We start from the raw sequence: 12,802 nt of genomic DNA, 5'->3' as shown, positions 1-12,802 counted from the left end.
AGCTTAAAAAGGAGGGTGGTGCTTGGAATCATTGTTCTTCCTCTGTCAACCATGATTACCTGCAAGGAAACACATGCTGACATCATTGCTTTGCACAAAAAGGGCTTCACAGGCAAGGATATTGCTGCCAGTAAGATTGCAACTAAATCAACCATTTATCGGATCATCAAGAACTTCAAGGAGAGCGGTTTGAATGTTGTGAAGAAGGCTTCAGGAAAGAAAAAGTCCAAGCGCCAGGACCGTCTCCTAAAGTTGATTCAGCTACGGGTTCGGGGCACCACCAGTACAGAGCTTGCTCAGGAATGGCAGCAGGCAGGTGTAAGTGCATCGGCACGCACAGTGAGGCGAAGACTTTTGGAGGATGGCCTGGTGTCAAGAAGGGCAGCAAAGAAGCCACTTCTTTCCAGGAAAAACATCAGGGACAGACTGATATTCTTCAAAAGGTACAGGGATTGGACTGCTGAGGACTGGGGTAAAGTCATTTTCTCTGAATCCCCTTTCCGATTGTTTGGGGCATCCGGAAAAAAGCTTGTCCGGAGAAGAAAAGGTAAGTGCTACCATCAGTCTTGTGTCATGCCAACAGTAAAGCATCCTGAGGCCATTCATGTGTGGGGTTGCGTCTCAGCCAAGGGAGTGGGCTCACTCTCAATTTTGCTTAAGAACACAGCCATGAATAAGGAATGATAGCAACACATCCTCTGAGAGCAACTTCTCCCAACCATCCAGGAACAGTTTGGTGATGAACAATGCCTTTTCCAGCATGAAACTCCTCAGACCTTAATCCCATTGAGGACTTGTGATCAATCCTCAAGAGGCGGGTGGACAAACAAAAACCCACAAATTCTGACAAACTCTAAGCATTGATTATGCAAGAATGGGCTGCCATCAGTCAGGATGTGGCCCAGAAGTGAATTGACAGCATGCCATGGTGGATTGCAGTGGTCTTGAAAAAGAAGGGTCAACACTGCAAATATTGACTCTTTGCATCAACTTCGGGTAATTGTCAATAAAAGCCTTTGACACTTATGAAATGCCTGTAATTATACATCAGTATTCCATAGTAACATCTGACAAATATCTAAAGACACTGAGGCAGCAGACTTTGGGAAAATTAATATTTGGGTCATTCTCAAAACTTTTGGCCACGACTGTACTATGCCATTGAGAATTAGACAATTTTGATAGTGATCCTTAATTATTTTGTTTTTGAATTAAGCAAATCAAATTGTATTTGTCACATGCTTCAAATACCACCTTACAGTGAAATGCTTACTTACAAGCCCTTAACCAACAATGCAGTTAAGAAAATTACCTAAAAAATATAAATTTGAAAATTGAAACCACTGAGGGTGGTGTCCACAAGGAAGCAAGCGAGTGCAGTTCATAGACCAATTGTTTTAATTTTTTTTATCCACAATTTCGATCTTGTCTCATCGCTGCAACTCTCCAGCGAGCTTGGGAGGTGAAGGTCGAGTCATGCGTCCTCCGTAACATGACCTGCCAAACTGCGCTTCTTAACACCTGTGTCGGAAACCAGCTGCACCACTGTGTCGGAGGAATAAGGAGTCGCTAGAGCACTATAAGCCAAGTAAAGCCCACCCGACCGAACTCTCCCCTAACCCTGACCGCGCTGGGCCAATTGTTCACGCCCTATGGGACTCCCTATCCCGGACAGTTGTGATACAGCCCGGGCTCGGACCCGGGTCTGTAGTGACTCCTCTAGCACTGCGATAGTGTCTTGTACCGCTGCGCCACTCGGGAGTCCAATGATTTTGGCCTGATAGTGGCCTTTAAAAAAAATGTAAGTAACAAACATTTGTCATTTTCCTATTCACCTCCCCCGGAGTTTAAGGCCTTAACTAGGGTAGCACATTGCTACGCTTGAGTTTTAAAATTCTCGTTACTCTTTTCTTGACTTTTAATTCAGGGAGAGTGGAGGAATTATAACTTTGGTTTGATATTCACTCCCCCGTCACTGATACAGACCATACAGAGGACAGCCCAGCACCACGGGTTGGCTGACATTGCGAAAATGATGCGCGCTTCGATGTGGCTGGAAGGCGTGAGTTGTTATGATTCTGAACGATCAGATAGCAACAATGACAAGTTGCCATGTGGGTGGCTCGTTTTAGCTTGTAACTTGTTAACCCGTTGACGCATACAATCACGTATTTGTGATCGATGTTGAGTGGTCCCTGCAGCGTACGATCTCAAATACGTGATTGGAACAGTAGCAACATAACGTATGACGCAACAAACGCGTCTGAACAGCATCTAAATATTTTTTTGTACTGATGGAAAATAAATGTTTTAAACTTTATTCCTCCATTTGACCTTTTATTGTAAAAGATAAATGCGAACTTCATCATCCAAGCATCTCACTCATTCAATAAACCAGTCTAAATAAGTTGCGCTGACAAAAAACAAAACGTAAATTGGCGACCTAACAGCTTGACTAGTTTACTAGCTCACTCTGGTAAGCACAAAAGACAAATGTAATGTTTAGAAAATAAATGCGTGTCAGCTAAGCTAACAGCAGCTACATTCTTTATGATGGCAGCCATGTTTTTTTTACATTTTGTGAGAACTCCCTAATACCAGAATGCGACTTCACTATAATGCCTCATTCAAAACTGGGAAATTGGAAATCTCCGACTTCGGTGTATTGAAAACCACTGGGAACTCTGAAAATAATGAGCTCTGACTGGTGAAAAATAGATTTGAACGTCGTCCAACTCGGAATTACAACTCGGGGCCTTTTTCTAAAGCTCTGACTTTCTGACGTGAAGATCACTGACGTCATGATTTTACCTTGTATTTTTCTGAGTTCCAAGTTGTTTTGAATGCGGCATAAGACGCAAATATACAAAGTCAAAGATGGTTGCACCCATTGCCCAGAAAATATCATGTTAGTTTGGCCACTTTTAAGCATATTACAAATCTGCATGAGCTTGTTACCAGAGAACATGACTTGACAAGTTTACAGTTTTTGACCAATCACAAAGCAAAAAAATGTATCGCCTCACAGATCATCACCCAAATACAAGCCTACTGCCTAGCCGTAGCACGAACAGGGCTGACATATTTGGTTGAAACCATTTTAGTGGAGTTTGAGGGGCGTTCATTTAATTTGTGGGGGGTTTTCAGTGCGTGGGGGGATATGGAGGAAATATTACTATGATGGGGGATTTATCAATAAATAGGGGGCAAACACAGGAGAAGTTTATAAACTATAAATGTACTGTATACTTGGAAGTTTATATAAATGTAACCAAGTTTTGGAAGGAGAATGATAACTGATCCACCCACAACATTCAACCCCTTAGATGGCACCAAAGCTTAATCCTGTCTAGCTCCATAGTTTATGATAACCCATAATATCTACAACCTCGCTTCACTCATGCCAAATTCTCTGCATACAATATAGCTGATTAGCCGCATGCACAATTCAATCTGATCGCCTGCACAAACTCCCTCACTTTGTTGTTACATGACTTTGTTCACCACACTTCTCATTATCCTTGACCAGGCTAAAACCTATCCAAGCCATAATACTCACCGCATTTGAGAAATATCTTCCTCGCTTGGTGACGAGGCAGGCATCTGTAGGCTACATGTAGTGGTGATAGTTGACAGTGATGAAATGTAGCCACCGCAATAGCCTAGTTTTTCCTGGGGATAATAAATTTGTCATTTTTAAAAATGAAGAAAAGGTATTTAGGATGCCAGCCTTACCCGGCCTTAGCCATGGTCGGCATATGAGAGAGCTATATGCTCATACCACGCTCACTTGTTGTATGCCACTATTGTATCAAATACACTGGATTTAGTGCCTCAGGTTTCCCGCCCTATCTCACACGCAGCCCCGCAGACAGGCTAATACCAAAGCCTCTTTCAGATAACACATGTAATATACATAACAATACAATTATAATACTATAGATACTCACTGCTACTACTATAGGAATAACGTTTTATAAAGCCACATATGAAGCAGACATTGCGGCTTTGATACAATGCAGGGTGTAGAGAATAGCGACAAAATGCAATCAAATTCTCGAACAGCAGTGTAGAATTCTGGTACCGCGTGCTAAAAACTCACTCTGTAAGGGCCGTTGTTAATATTTAGAACTTACGCGTCAGAAGGTTAATGATACCATGTGTTTTGACTGTCATTTATATGCTATTATGGCAAAAATTCACAAGCTAGCTAACCAACAACTCTAATTATGTATTTGAGGAGACAAGTGCTCATTGTTTTTGTTTTCAATAAACATTTGGAGAATATAATTGACATGTCAACAGTCTAAGGCGCTAACCCGCCATCTATTTTGCCCCACAGTTGCGCACGTGTTGGTTTTGTTCTATAGAACAGATTGTTGTACAGCGATCAATCAATAGTTGGATCAACATGAGTAGATAGACACATTAAACTACTGTTGTGAGTAAACTAAAAGAGTGTGCTGAGGACTGCGGTGAATTATAATACAGGAGTGAATTGGTGTTGAAGTTATTGCAATAATTTACAACCAACTACTGTCTGAATAAAACGTACATTTTTTTAATTTAACCATTTAACTAGGCAAGTCAGTTAAGAACAAATTCTTATTTACAATGACAGCCTACCCCGGCCAAACCCCTCCGACGCTGGGCCAATTGTGCACCGCCCTATGGGACTCGGCCGGATGTGACGCAGCCTGGTAGCAATCCTTTAAACTGTTAACGCAAAGTTGTACCACGAGTGGAAGTGAATTTGAAAGAAACTTTAACAAATTCATTTTATATTCGAAACAGACATATTTCAAAACTGGACAGTTATGCACTTGGTAGTGGATCCTCATGGAAAATGTGAATAAAAACAATTGAATGCCGAGATTGGTTTGCTATTATTTAACGGTTAGAGTATTTAGAAGAAAAGAGGGTTGACTGTCTGGGAGATGAGTGGATTTAATTGTTGGCGCATTCAAAGGAAGCTAACACAGTACAAGTTAAAATATCTGCCAGCATTGTTTGGACCTGGTATGATTTGGTTAAGATATGCTTACTGCTGCGTGTTGCCCCCTACTCCCATCTTAGGTCTCTATAAAAGTGCCTCCGCAGACATTCAGGACAAACTAAGTATTCACTGATATTAGTATAAAAGAGGTCAAATTAGACAAAGTTATGTTTTTCTGACTGTTGATGTTGAAAATAGCTATCTGGCATTTCATGAAGACTTGCACAATCAGTGCAACCGTCTGAACCATTCCACAACTTTCTGTCCATGCAATGTTCAGGTTTTTCAGGTGAATTAATTTGATCAAGGATCTCAATAGGCTATCGGTTATTTTTCCATTGGTATGTTCTTTTGCTCAATAAAAAAATGCAATAATGGAAAGCCTATTGTCTGATTTTCATCTCCTTGAGATAAGCTGTCACACACACACACACACACACACGAGTGGATTGCCTGATATGTCAGTATTACATGCCTGTTGATTTACAGGTCTTGATGTGATTTAATGAGAAACAGCAGAGACACAAAGGACATCAGAGGGAAACAGGATCTTTTAGTGGTGATAAATTATTCACTGAATTGTAGTGGAGAGAACACAGCCCCTTTCATCTACCATTCAGTCTACTCTGTGGCCAGTTCCATTTTTAAACCTGTATAATTAAAGACCTTTGAGTTGAATGACTGATCTAAGGTCAATTTTGTGGTGAGGTCTAAGGTGAGTCAGAGGAACAGTAGAGGTGCAGGGACTGACCCCAGTTTAGCCCCTTCCACCAGCCTCCACTGGTACAAGCATTATCAACATGTCTGCCAAGAACACTGCAGTTGACATTTACAGTAACTGTAAAATACATCAGTTAACGGTGTCTTATCACTCAGATTAAAGGAGTGATCTGTGGACTCAATGGTAATCTATTTTATTCCTTGATTACTATCAACAGCATCATAGGACAGTTAATGTTACATACAAAAAAATCATAATGCTGCATTTATCAGAAAGATTACACAAAACATTGGTAATTTAGCAGATGTTAATTACATACATATTACCATATAAACAACAGTGAATGAAGTGTAGTACATGTGTCCCACACAAGGACTCATCTCCCGTGGGCAGATTCTGCGTGTACGCAAGATTTTACTTATGGGTTAACCGATTATACAAGGTCATGTTTTATGTGAAGAAAAAAATGCTATGTGCAAATGTATGGCACGTTTGTGTTTGAACCGGAGCATGACTTCCCTGAGGACTCAGGACTCCCAGGATACAGAATGCTGTTCTCTGTCTTACAGGGACACCGAAGAGCCTTCACAAACTCCAAACCCTGGATAGAGGGGCTCGGTGAATTTGGCGTGGTGGTTCAGTGCATCAGAGGAGACTGTAAAAGGACAGAGTACCACCAGACCAGTCCAGATGCACTCTTATTCTGCAAGAGTGGGAGGAGGGGACTTGTTAGGTAGTGTTTTCATTATTGTTCCAGGCAATGTAGTTGCCATCAGAGCAAACCAGCAGTCTCCAGGATTTGCCATTGCAACCTAGCCAGGTATCGTCACCCCTTCCTTTTCTGCTGATTCCTTTATACAGGTGAAGTCGGAAGTCGTTAAAACTCGTTTTTCAACCACTCCAAACATTTCTTGTTAACAAACTATAGTTTTGGCAAGTCGGTTAGGACATCTACTTTGTGCATGACAGAAGTCATTTTTCCAACAATTGTTTACAGACAGGTTAATTCACTGTATCACAATTCCAGTGGGTCAGAAGTTTACACACACTAAGTTGACTGTGCCTTTAAACAGCTTGGAAAATTCCAGAAGATGATGTCATGCCTTTAGAAGCTTCTGATAGGCTAATTGACATCATTTGAGTCAATTGGAGGTGTACCTGTGAATGTATTTCAAGGCCTACCTTCAAACTCAGTGCCTCTGCTTGACATCATGGGAAAATCAAAAGAAATCAGCCAAGACTTCAGAAAAAAATTGTAGACCTCCACAAGTCTGGTTCAATTTCCAAATGCCTGAAGGTACCGTGTTCATCTGTACAAATCAAATCAACGTTTATTTGTCACGTGCGCTGAATACAACAGGTGTAGACCTTACAGTAAAATGCTTACTTACAGGCTCTAACCAATAGTGCAAAAAAGGTATTAGGTGAACAATAGGTAGGTAAAGAAATAAAACAACAGTAAAAAGACAGGCTATATACAGTAGCGAGGCTATAAAAAGTAGCGAGGCTACATACAGACACCGGTTAGTCAGGCTGATTGAGGTAGTATGTACATGTAGATATGGTTAAAGTGGCTATGCATATATGATAAACAGAGAGTAGCAGTAGCGTAAAAGAGGGGTTGGTGGGTGGGACACAATGCAGATAGCCCGGTTAGCTAATGTGCGGGAGCACTGGTTGGTCGGCCCAATTGAGGTAGTATGTACATGAATGTATAGTTAAAGTGACTATGCATATATGATAAACAGAGAGTAGCAGCAGCGTAAAAGGAGGGGTTGGGGTGGGGGGGCACACAATGCAAATAGTCCGGGTAGCCATTTGATTACCTGTTCAGGAGTCTTATGGCTTGGGGGTAAAAACGGTTGAGAAGCCTTTTTGTCCTAGACTTGGCACTCCGGTACCGCTTGCCATGCGGTAGTAGAGAGAACAGTCTATGACTGGGGTGGCTGGGGTCTTTGACAATTTTTTGGGCCTTCCTCTGACACCGCCTGGTGTAGAGGTCCTGGATGGCAGGCAGCTTAGCCCCAGTGATGTACTGGACCGTACGCACTACCCTTTGTAGTGCCTTGCAGTCAGAGGCCGAGCAGTTGCCGTACCAGGCGATGATGCAACCAGTCAGGATGCTCTCTGTTGCATCTGTAGAACCTTTTGAGGATCTCAGGACCCATACCAAATCTTTTTAGTTTCCTGAGGGGGAATAGGCTTTGTCGTGCCCTCTTCACGACTGTCTTGGTGTGTTTGGACCATTCTAGTTTGTTGTTGATGTGGACACCAAGGAACTTGAAGCTCTCAACCTGCTCCACTACAGCCCCGTCGATGAGAATGGGGGCGTGCTCGGTCCTCCTTTTCCTGTAGTCCACAATGATCTCCTTAGTCTTGGTTACGTTGAGGGATAGGTTGTTATTCTGGCACACCCGGCCAGGTCTCTGATTTCCTCCCTTTTGGCTGTCTCGTTGTTGTCGGTGGTCAGGCCTACCACTGTTGTGTCATCTGCAAACTTAATGATGGTGTTGGAGTCGTGCCTGGCCATGCAGTCATGGGTGAACAGGGAGTACAGGAGGGGACTGAGCACGCACCCCTGAGGAGCTCCAGTGTTGAGGATCAGCGTGGCAGATGTGTTGCTGCCTACCCTCACCACCTGGGGGCGGCCCATCAGGAAGTCCAGGATCCAGTTGCAGAGGGAGGTGTTTAGTCCCAGAATCCTGAGCTTAGTGATGAGCTTTGAGGGTACTATGGTGTTGAACGCTGAGCTGTAGTCAATGAATAGCATTCTCATGTAAGTGTTCCTTTTGTCCAATAGTACGCAAGTATAAACACCATGGGACCACTCAGCCGTCATACCACTCAGGAAGGAGACGCGTTCTGTCTCCTAGAGATGAATGTACTTTGGTGTGAAAAGTGTAAATCAATCCCAGAACGACAGCAAAGGACCTTGTGAAGATGCTGGAGGAAACAGGTACAAAAGTAGCTATATCCACAGTAAAACAAGTCTTATATCGAAATAACCTGAAAGGCCGCTCAGCAAGGAAGAAGTCACAGCTCTAAAACCGCCATTAAAAAGCCAGACTACGGTTTGCAAATGCACATGGGAACAAAGATCATACTTTTTGGGGAAATGTCCTCTGGTCTGATGAAACAAAAATAGAACTGTTTGGTCATAATGACCATCATTATGTTTGGAGGAAAAAGGGGGATGCCTGCAAGCCGAAGAACACCATCCCAACCGTGAAGCACAGGGGTGGCAGCATCATGTTGTGGGGGTGCTTTGCTGCAGGAGGGACTGGTGCACTTCACAAAATAGATGGAATCATGAGGACGAAAATTACGTGGATATATTGAAGCAATATCTCAAGACATCAGTCAGGAAGTTAAAGCTTGGTCGCAAATGGGTCTTCCAAATGGACAATGACCCCAAGCATACTTCCAAAGTTGTGGCAAAATGGCTTAAGGACAACAAAGTCAAGGTATTGGAGTGGCCATCACAAAGCCCTGACCTCAATCCTATAGAAAATTTGTGGGCAGAACTGAAAAAGTGTGTGCGAGCAAGGAGGCCTACAAACCTGACTCAGTTACACCAGCTCTGTCAGGAGGAATGAGCCAAAATTCACCCAATTTATTGTGGGAAGCTTGTGGAAGGCTACCCAAAACGTTTGACCCAAGTTAACAATTTAAAGGCAATGCTACCAAATACTAATTGAGTATGGTAACTTCTGACCCACTGAGAATGTGATGAAAGAAATAAAAGATGAAAGAAATCATTCTCTCTACTATTATTCTGACATTTCACATTCTTAAAATAAAGTGGTGATCCTAACTGACCTAAGACAGGGAATTTTTACTAGGATTAAATGTCAGGAATTGTGAAAAACTGAGTTTAAATGTATTTGGCTAAGGTGTATGTAAACTTCCAACTTCAACTGTATGTCATAGCTATACCAACCCACTCCCCGCTCTGCCTCCCAGTAACAAATCCCTGACAGACCCTCTCTACACTGCACTTGTTTCAAATCTTTCTTGGTGATGAGCATAGGGCTGCTTCTCTCACCTCTGTCACCTTTCTGTTGTCTTCAGAAAGAGAGAGCAGTTTGTGTGCTGTGTTAGGGTCCAGTGTGAGCTCAAACAATCATGCCACTGCACTAAATCTCAACTATGAATCTTAAAAGGTTTTCTATTTTTTATTAATTTAAACAATTTGTACTCATGTAAATAATAGGACTGCGTGGTCATGCACGCCTCCAACTCAAACATCAAATTTGCAGTCGACACTACAGTGGTAGGCTTGATTACCAACAACGACGAGACGGCCTACAGGGAGGAGGTGAGAGCCCTCAGAGTGTGGTGTCAGGAAAATAACCTCACACTCAACGTCAACAAAACAAAGGAGATGATTGTGTACTTCAGGAAACAGCAGAGGGAGCACCCCCTTATCCACATCGACGGGACAGTAGTGGAGAAGGTGGAAAGTTTTAAGTTCATCGGCGTACACATCACGGACAAACTGAAATGGTCCACCTACACAGACAACGTGGTGAAGAAGGTGCAGCAGTGCCTCTTCAACCTCAGGGAAGCTGAAGAAATTTGGCTTGTCACCAAAAACACTGAAACTTTTACAGATGCACAATCGAGAGCATCCTGTCGGGCTGTATCACCGCCTGGTACGGCAACTGCTCCGCCCACAACCGTAAGACTCTCCAGAGGGTAGTGAGGTCTGCACAACGCATCACCGGGGGCAAACTACCTCCCCTCCATGACACCTACACCACCCGATGTCACAGGAAGGCCAAAAAGATCATCAAGGACAACAACCACCCGAGCCACTGCCTGTTCACCCCGCTATCATCCAGAAGGCGAGGTCAGTACAGGTGCATCAAAGCGGGGACCGAGAGACTGGAAAAACAGCTTCTATCTCAAGGCCATCAGACTGTTAAACAGCCATCACTAACATTGTGTGGCTGCTGCCAACATACTGACTCAAATCTCTAGCCACTTTAGTAATTAAAAATTGGATGTAATAAATGTATCACTGGTCACTTTAAACAATGCCACTTTATATAATGTTTACATACCCTACATTACTCATCTCATTGGTATATACTGTACTCTATACCATCTCCTGAATCTTGCCTATGCCGTTCGGCCATCACTCATCCGTATATTTATATGTACATATTCTTATTCATTCCTTTACACTTGTGTGTATAAGGTAGTTGTTGTGAAACTGTTAGATTACTTGTTAAATGTTACTGCACAGTCAGAACTAGAAGCACAAGCATTTCGCTACACTCGCATTAGCATCTGCTAACCATGTGTATGTGACCAATAAGATTTGATTTGATTTGATTTAGAAAAGGTCCAGCTGTCCATTCTTCCCCTCCAAGGCCTTGTCCACTCCACTCTTTCATACGTTGATCAAAGCTTGATGTTTCCCCGTGATATGGGAAAACAAGTTCCATTTGACCAGTGGATTTTTTTCCTCTGTTCTTGAATGTGACAAACACATAAAACAGCAAGCAACTCTTGGATGCTCAGATGCACAAAGCAGTACACCATTTCCTGGTGCAGTCCAGACTGTTCTCTGAAGATCTGTGTGCACACTGAAATCAAATTTTATTAGTCACGTGCCAAATACAACAGGTGTAGACCTTACAGTGAAATACTTACTTACGAGCCCCTAACCAACAATGCAGTTTAAAAAAAATACGGATAAGAATAAGAAATAAAAGTAACAAGTAATTAAAGAGCAGCAGTAAAATAACAATAGCGAGACTATATACAGGGACCTGTACAGAGTCAATGTGCGGGGGCACACTCCTGAGTAGACTGACACTTCTCTGATATCAATGCCACACTCTCTCAGGTCTTTGTCATAGAAGATCAGATTGCCCTTTTCCAGCTGTTGAAAAAACTGTTTCCCCAGTAACAGAAGGATCCTCTTATCATTGTGCTGAACCCTGTCATGGTCTCCAAGATATTTCAACTTCCTCTGTTTGGTTTGAAATACCAGGAAGTGTGTAAACATTTGAGCAAGGGTTTTGGATATCTCTCCACTCTCTGTCTCCCTCAACAGCATCCCTAGAACAGTGGATGAAATCCAACAGAACACTGGTATGTGGCACATGATGTAGAGGCTCATTGATGACTTTACATGTGTGATAATTCTGTTGGCCAGGTTCTCATCGCTGACTCTTTTCCTAAAGTACACTTATTTATGTGGGTCATTGAACCCACGCACCTCTGTCACCTGGTCGACGCATTGATGAGGGATCTGATTGGCTGCTGCAGGACAGGAAGTTATCCAAAGACGAGCAGAGGGAAGCAGATTCCCCTTGATGAGGGTTGTCAGCAGCACATCCACTGAGGTCGACTCTGATATCACAGTGTAAAGGAAGCCAACATTCATCCAGACCATCAAAGACAAACAACACTTTGCACTTGTCAAAGCTAGAGAAACCAGATTTGTTCAACTCCATGATAAAATTATCAAGAAGCTCAATCAAACAATTGTTTCTTCCTTTCATTAAATTAAGTTCCTGAAAAGGGAGTGGGAATATGAATTGGCCATCCTGATTTGCTTTTGTTTCTGCACAGAGATTGTTTTTCCAATGCCAGCCGCTCCCTTTGTCATCACAGTTCTGATAGGTTGATCTTGCCCAAGTAAGGGTTGAAAGATGTCATTGCATGAGATTGGAGTCTCTTGTTGCTGATCTTCTGGATGCCGTCTCAATCGGTCTTACCTCATGTTCATTATTGACCTCTCCACTTCCACCTTCAGTGATGTAGAGCTCTGTGTAGATCTTATTGAAAAGTGTTGAGTTTCCATGCCCAGCTATTCCCTCAAACAAATTCAGAAATTTCTTTAGGGTAGATTTCAGTTTATTTTGGCAATCCACAACAAGCTCATCTAAATGAACAAAACTGACAAAAATCATAAATGTTCATTTAGTGGTTTTTACATTATTTATCTTTTATATTTAGCAATGCTTCTCTTGTCTATTATTACAATCTGACCTTGGCTAAAGCCTTTGAATTTTTTACGAGACCTTCCAGATAAACAATATTTCTCATCACTACCTACGAGGAACTAG

The sequence above is a fragment of the Salmo salar genome, chromosome ssa28 (genome assembly GCF_905237065.1).
Source record: "Salmo salar chromosome ssa28, Ssal_v3.1, whole genome shotgun sequence".
NCBI classification, from domain to species: domain Eukaryota; kingdom Metazoa; phylum Chordata; class Actinopteri; order Salmoniformes; family Salmonidae; genus Salmo; species Salmo salar.
Note: the sequence above shows the minus strand (reverse complement) of the source record.